Here is a 6,399-nt window from a genome sequence, read left to right as displayed (position 1 = left end):
TGATTGAAAACTATTTTGAAAAAGATGTGATTAAAAAGATATGATTGGTTTTAAAAAGATGTGATTGAGAAGATATGATTTGAAAAACATTTTTAAAAAAAAGATTTGATTTTGAAAATTAAAAACTTGACTAACAAGAAAAGATATGATTCAAACATTAAACCTTTCTCAACAGAAAAGGCAACATACTTGAAATGTTGAATCAAATCATTAATTGTTAGTAAGTGTTCATACCCTGACCGAGCTCCTCCAACTCGGCAAATTCATAAAAGGTCCGACCTCATCCTAAGGCTCACGCCTACAGGTCGGACCTCGGACAATAAAGCAAGGAAGGCACATCAAAAGGAACGCAGCCCAAAACCTAAAGGCCGAAAAGGCCTAGAAAAGGCGGTTCCACAAAGATAGAGATAAAACTCCCAAAGATAAGATAAGATAAGAATATCTTATCCAGGGAAGATCACGGCCAACTACTATAAATACACTGGAGCACCCAGGTATGGCATTGATTCCATATTCTACACATATCTGCTTGGACCCATGCTAACTTAAGCATCGGAGTGTCATTGCAGGTACAACCACCAACCACTCTACATATCAAGCTCGGGTCCCTGAACCCCCTCCTCGGGCCTCTCCAGACGACCGAGCTACACGTTTCAGGTAACCCTCGGAACAGTTATGATATTTCAAAGTTAAATCATGGGATCTGATTTTCTGCATTATTTTAAACGAAGATAGAAATTTTAAAAATCTATACCTAATTCTGTGTTTATCGGAACTACATGGGACCAAGTCTAGATTAAGCTTGGGAATGTAGGAAGCTGGACTGGTGAATTTGAGGCAATTTTGTTAAGTTTATGATTTATGGTGAATTTTTGAATTACGGATGTCAAATCTGGTTTTTCTGTAGAACGCTTAACACAGCAGCAACTTGTTTCCTCTACTGGAAACTCTCCAGGTTGAATTTTAAAATGAAACTAATTTTAAATGAAAATTTCGTCCCAATACTTTAATTTCATTAAAATTCAGAATCGTTAGAGTTGTTGTTTTAAAGATATGGATTTTTGAAATAAGATGCATTATGCAGTAAAAATCAGGTTTTGTTTTCTAAGTCGGTGACTTTGAGACTTTATAATCTTTAATTCTGGAGCGATATTGAGATGAAACCAATTGGAGGTAAAATTTGAGTATGTTTAGCATATATGATTTAAATTTCAGGGTTTTTCATGTTTGAATAAGTGAGTTATGGGATTTGGAAGAGGTTATCTTCAATGATTTCTAAAACAGAATTCTACAGAAAATTACTCAACTTCTAAGTTACGTAACTCCTTCATTAAAAATGGTATTGACCTAAAATCAATTGAGAAAGAAATTTGGATAAGTTAAATTTAACCATATTAATTTTGAAGGTGGTTGGATTTAATATGATTTTTATATGGAATTTTGGATGTTGTACGCTGCTGTTGTTTTCTGGTTTTTAAGACATTGCAGAGCAGCCACAGTTTTGCTTCAATTCCCAAAGCTCGAGTAAACAAAAAATTATGATTTTTAGTTTAATAGAAAGCTTAATCCGAGATGATTACATGGATATAAAGTTTTTGCAACTCCGAATTCATTTGATATTTTAAAAACAAAATTGAAATTAGGCTGCCAAGTTGTTTTGGTGATTACCTTGGATATGGAATTTAAGAGATAGATTTTCTATACTATTATCAAATGTTTTTGAGATTATATTGTTGTAACAATTGCTGATAAAAGGTTGGTGAAATGTTGAGGAAGAGGGAACCCGTAAGGGTGGCTAAGTCCTATTTTTAGAGTAGTTTATGTCCAAATTTTTATAAAAGTATAAGGATTTAGTTAAAATAAATTTAAGGCATGACGATAACTTCAACAATTCTTTTGAGAGAAGAGTAATCAAAGCACAGTAAAGAGATATAGAAAAAACAGTAACCAGAGCAGAGTAAAGAGATAAAGAGAGAAGAGTAATATAACAAAGAGATATTTGCTTATTTATTTGTTGCTTAAGGCAACCCAAGAGATAATTGCTTATTTATCTTTTGCTTGAGGCAACCCAAGAGATGTTTGTTTATTATTTGTTGCTTAAGGCAACCCAAGAGATATTTGTTTATATATCTGTTGCCCTGAGGCAACCCAAGAGCAATTTTTCATTCCCAAGAGTATATATTTTCTGCGAGTAGAAAGTAGAGGCTGTCTCAATATAGCTGCTAATAATTATATGCACATTTATTTGAACGAAAAATCGTATCTAGGAAATCGTGTACTCGTTACTGGATAAATGACGAGAATGCGGGTGCCTACCGACACATGAGCTCATAGTCTGTACTAGGACTAGACATTCATCATACGCATCTATGTGACATTGCTTGGGTGTGCATATTATAATTGGTTTGCATATGTGAATAATTCTGTTTAACTGCTAATTATTATACTTGATGTAATTGCTCTTGATTGTTTTTGAACCTCATTACTTGTGTTTGTAACTGATTGGCTGGATTGTGATGAATTGGGTGATGATTGAGTTGCCTGGGCTTGAGGCCGTGACTGGTTTATATTTGAGGTTTAGTAAAGTATGAAAGATCAAACTAGTTCAGGATAGATTTAAAGAACCTATGCTTGGAACAGATTGGTCATTCATACAGTCTAGGAAAACTTTTAAGATTTTTATAAAAAAAATTTACGTTTAGGATTTTAGATAATTAACTGATGCTCTTAAAAGAAGGTTTTGGATTTTGAATGTTAAACGGTTGATTTTCAAGAGGATTCATAAGGCAAATGAAAATAATTTTCTTTTAAATATCTCTGAACGAAATAAACCATTTGCACTTTATTCTTTAGTTTCATGGCATTCTCGACCTCTATTGAGAACATGTGGTTTGGTTCTCACCCCCAAAATTTTTACCCTTTCAGTGTCACAGGTTTGAAGATGCAGTATGAAGCCACAGATGATTAGTAAACTTTAACTATGATTTTGGTTACTTTCATTGAATCCCCTCGTTGTGGTGAAGTTTTTATTTTATACAGAAGGGTAGGTGTTGTATTTGAATTTTATATGATTTCTTATGTATAAGAATTGTTATTAATACTATTTATGTGGTTATTATTATTATTTGTAATGTTTATCCTTAATATATGTCTTTAAAGAACAAAAACAAAATTTTTCGGTATTTTCTTAAAACTGAAACGTGATATCGATATAAAGGCTCAGTAATTAATTATTTAATACTAGAAAAGGTTACATAATGTTCTTTTTAGCAGAAATACCCTAACTTAAGCAAGGTATTTTGTTGGGAGGGATGTTACATGCGCAGCTTCGATGACGACGATGGTTGCGATCACGACAATGGAAATAAAGAGCGGATTGGCGGTGGGTGAGGCGGCGAGGCGGTGGGGTAAAGGGGTTAGAGGTTGTGTTCTGGGGATTTAGGGTTTTGTGTATGAAATTAGGAATTTTAGGTAGTTTAGTAATTTTAATAAAATTAGGGTAATAGAGTAATTAAAATCTAATTTTAATCTAATACTAATATTTATAAAAAATACTATTTAATTATCAACTTACAAATTTATTTTCAAATAAATACTCTAATTCAATAATTAGAGATATCAAATTAATTTCTTTTAAAACTTTAAATCATAAATAATAAATTGCTTAATTTGTGTACGAAATCTCTTAAAAATATAATCTTAATTAAATATAATAAATTATAAATAAATTTCTTATTTAAATTTTAAAAATTCGGGGTCTTACAATCCCTTATTGAAATATGGATATATATTGTTGTATACTAAAACTGTTGAGACGCTATGTGCTTGGCAAGAACGATTGGTTAATCCCGCTTGTCGAGGTGGTGGTGGCGGCGTAAGAGCTGTGGTTGATCTCACTTACGTTAAGATGTGAGGTCTGTGGCTGAGAATTCCAATCGCATCCTTTCGGAATCACAAGAGTGTGTCAGGCACTATATCCCTAGATTGTATGTCAGGCACGATATCCATGGGGTTTCTCATTTATATTCATGACCGAAAGGTAACATTCCCATGGGAATGTGTCGGAGTGGCAGTTGAATCGATAATGTGATATCACAGCCAATAGGACAAGCATTTATCATGTGCATTTTCTATGTGTTTGCTTGCCTTTCTTACTTGCATACTATACCTAATTGTATAACATACTTAATTGCTTCTTTATTTACTTGCTATACAAGATTATTACTTGTGCTTTCCTTGTATGCAATTGCTTGTGTTTTCTACTGGGATTGAGGAGGTTCGGTAGGTGGCGGCAATGGGATCTCATGCCCGTTAGGATGGTGAAGGCTGTGGGACAACGGTGTAAATGTTAGTTTAGAAATTCCCTAAGTTAGAATACCCATGTTTCATTATGGTTTTAAAGTTATGGTTTTCAATTTTGTTATGCTTTAAGTTTGAATCCATGCTTGATGTGAAATTCTAAGATTACCTCTGGCGTCCCAAAACTTTATATCTTACATTATTGGGCACTGTTACCATACTGAGGACCTCCAGTTCTCATACCATATTCTGTTGTTATTTTTTAGATGCAGGTCTTAACTCACCTCGGTGAGTTGCGTGATTGTGATAGAGTGGAGGATCTAGTGATATCCCCTTTGTATATTAGATATTTTATTGTAGTTCTCTCTATCTTTTGTATCTTTATTACTTTTGCCTTAGAGACTTATTTGAGAGACAGGTTGTATGTTGTTTTAACTTTCCAAACTCTGTTATGTCTGTATATAACTAGTCGGCCTAAACTCCATGGGCTGCGGCTAATACTCTATGACTATTACACTTATATATCCACATATTCTTGTTATCTTGTATCGTATTATATATATATATATATTAGCCTTAGAACTATTATGGCACTTAGTTATCCTTTACTTTACGGCTAGAGGTAAGGCTTAGGATAATAGGGTGTTACATATTCAAATTCAAATCCAAATCTAATCTACTCTAAATCCTAACAACCAAATCTTACCTTTCTAGAAAAAATTGTTGCTAACTAATTATATAAATTTTGAATCTTGAATTGAATTTAGAGCTTCCTAGGAGTTGAATTGGTACTTAGCATTGGCCGTCCTTGGTTGGGAGCTAGGCTGTTTGGGTACCCAGCTTGGCTGAAGGGGTGTTGGGTACCACTCCCTGGAGTTGGCACCCAGTTTGCCTTCTCCTAGGCACAAAGGCACTGGAATGGTTGAGTTGGGGGCTAGGCTTGGGGATAGCACGTTGGGCACCACTTCCTTTCAAATATACTTGTGTTTTCTTCTAAATTTCATCCTAATTTGCTTAATTATATCCTGAAAACACAATCATTCTAACACAATTCCAAACATATAATTAGTCATCACAACTTTACTAAAAACACACAAACTTTGATTTAAATATAAGAAAACTAATTAAATAAAACCTAAAAACAACTAAAGATGCCTAGGCATCACTATAATACATTATGAAATTTTTGAACGTATCTCATTCTCACTAAAACCGAAAAACATTTTTAAGTATCTCTTTTTTTGTATAGACAAGATTTGTAAGATAGTGAAAAAAAACGTAATTGTCACAATCTATGTCTATACCATAAATAATGTATTTATTGATGACATGTCATCATATACCTATTTTTCTATGCTTTTTCATACAAGAAATTGATGATTTGTGCTTAAATATTGAATGCTTTTGTGATTAAATGGTAGATTTCCTTAATCTTTTAATTTTATAAATCTTGTAGGAAATAAGAAGAAAAAGAAGCAAAGAAGCACAAAAAAAGGAGAAAAAAAAGAGCTTTGGGGCACACTTTGAAGTTGGAGCACACTTTGGAGCTTTTAGGCCACGCTTTTAAAAGCGTGGCCCATGACCAAATTAATGAAGAATAGGCAATCAGCACTGGTGCACGAATTTGTATCCGCACAACTAACCAGCAAGTGTACTGGGTCGTCCAAGTAATACCTTACGTGAGTAAGAGTCGAATCCCATGGAGATTGTTGGATTGAAGCAAGCTATGTTTATTTTATTTGTCTTAGTCAGGATACTAATAGGATTCTTTAGCCTCGTATTTTAATAAAGAAAAGGGTATGAAATAAATAATTATTACTTTAATAATGGAGAATAAAAGCGTTACTTGTTGTGCAGTAATGAGAAATATGTTGGAGTTTTGGAGATGCTTTGTCCTCTGAACTTCAACTCTTCCTTGAAATCCTTTCCCACACACAAGGTTCCTTCCATGGCAAGCTCTATGTAGGGTGTCACCGTTGTCAATGGCTACTTCCCATCCTCTCAGTGAAAACGTTCCTATGCTCTGTCACAGCACGGCTAATCATCTGTCGGTTCTCAATCAGGTTGGAATAGAATCCATTGATTCTTTTGCGTCTGTCA

This window comes from Arachis duranensis, chromosome 3 (assembly GCF_000817695.3).
Source record: "Arachis duranensis cultivar V14167 chromosome 3, aradu.V14167.gnm2.J7QH, whole genome shotgun sequence".
NCBI classification, from domain to species: domain Eukaryota; kingdom Viridiplantae; phylum Streptophyta; class Magnoliopsida; order Fabales; family Fabaceae; genus Arachis; species Arachis duranensis.
This window is presented reverse-complemented; position numbering follows the sequence as displayed.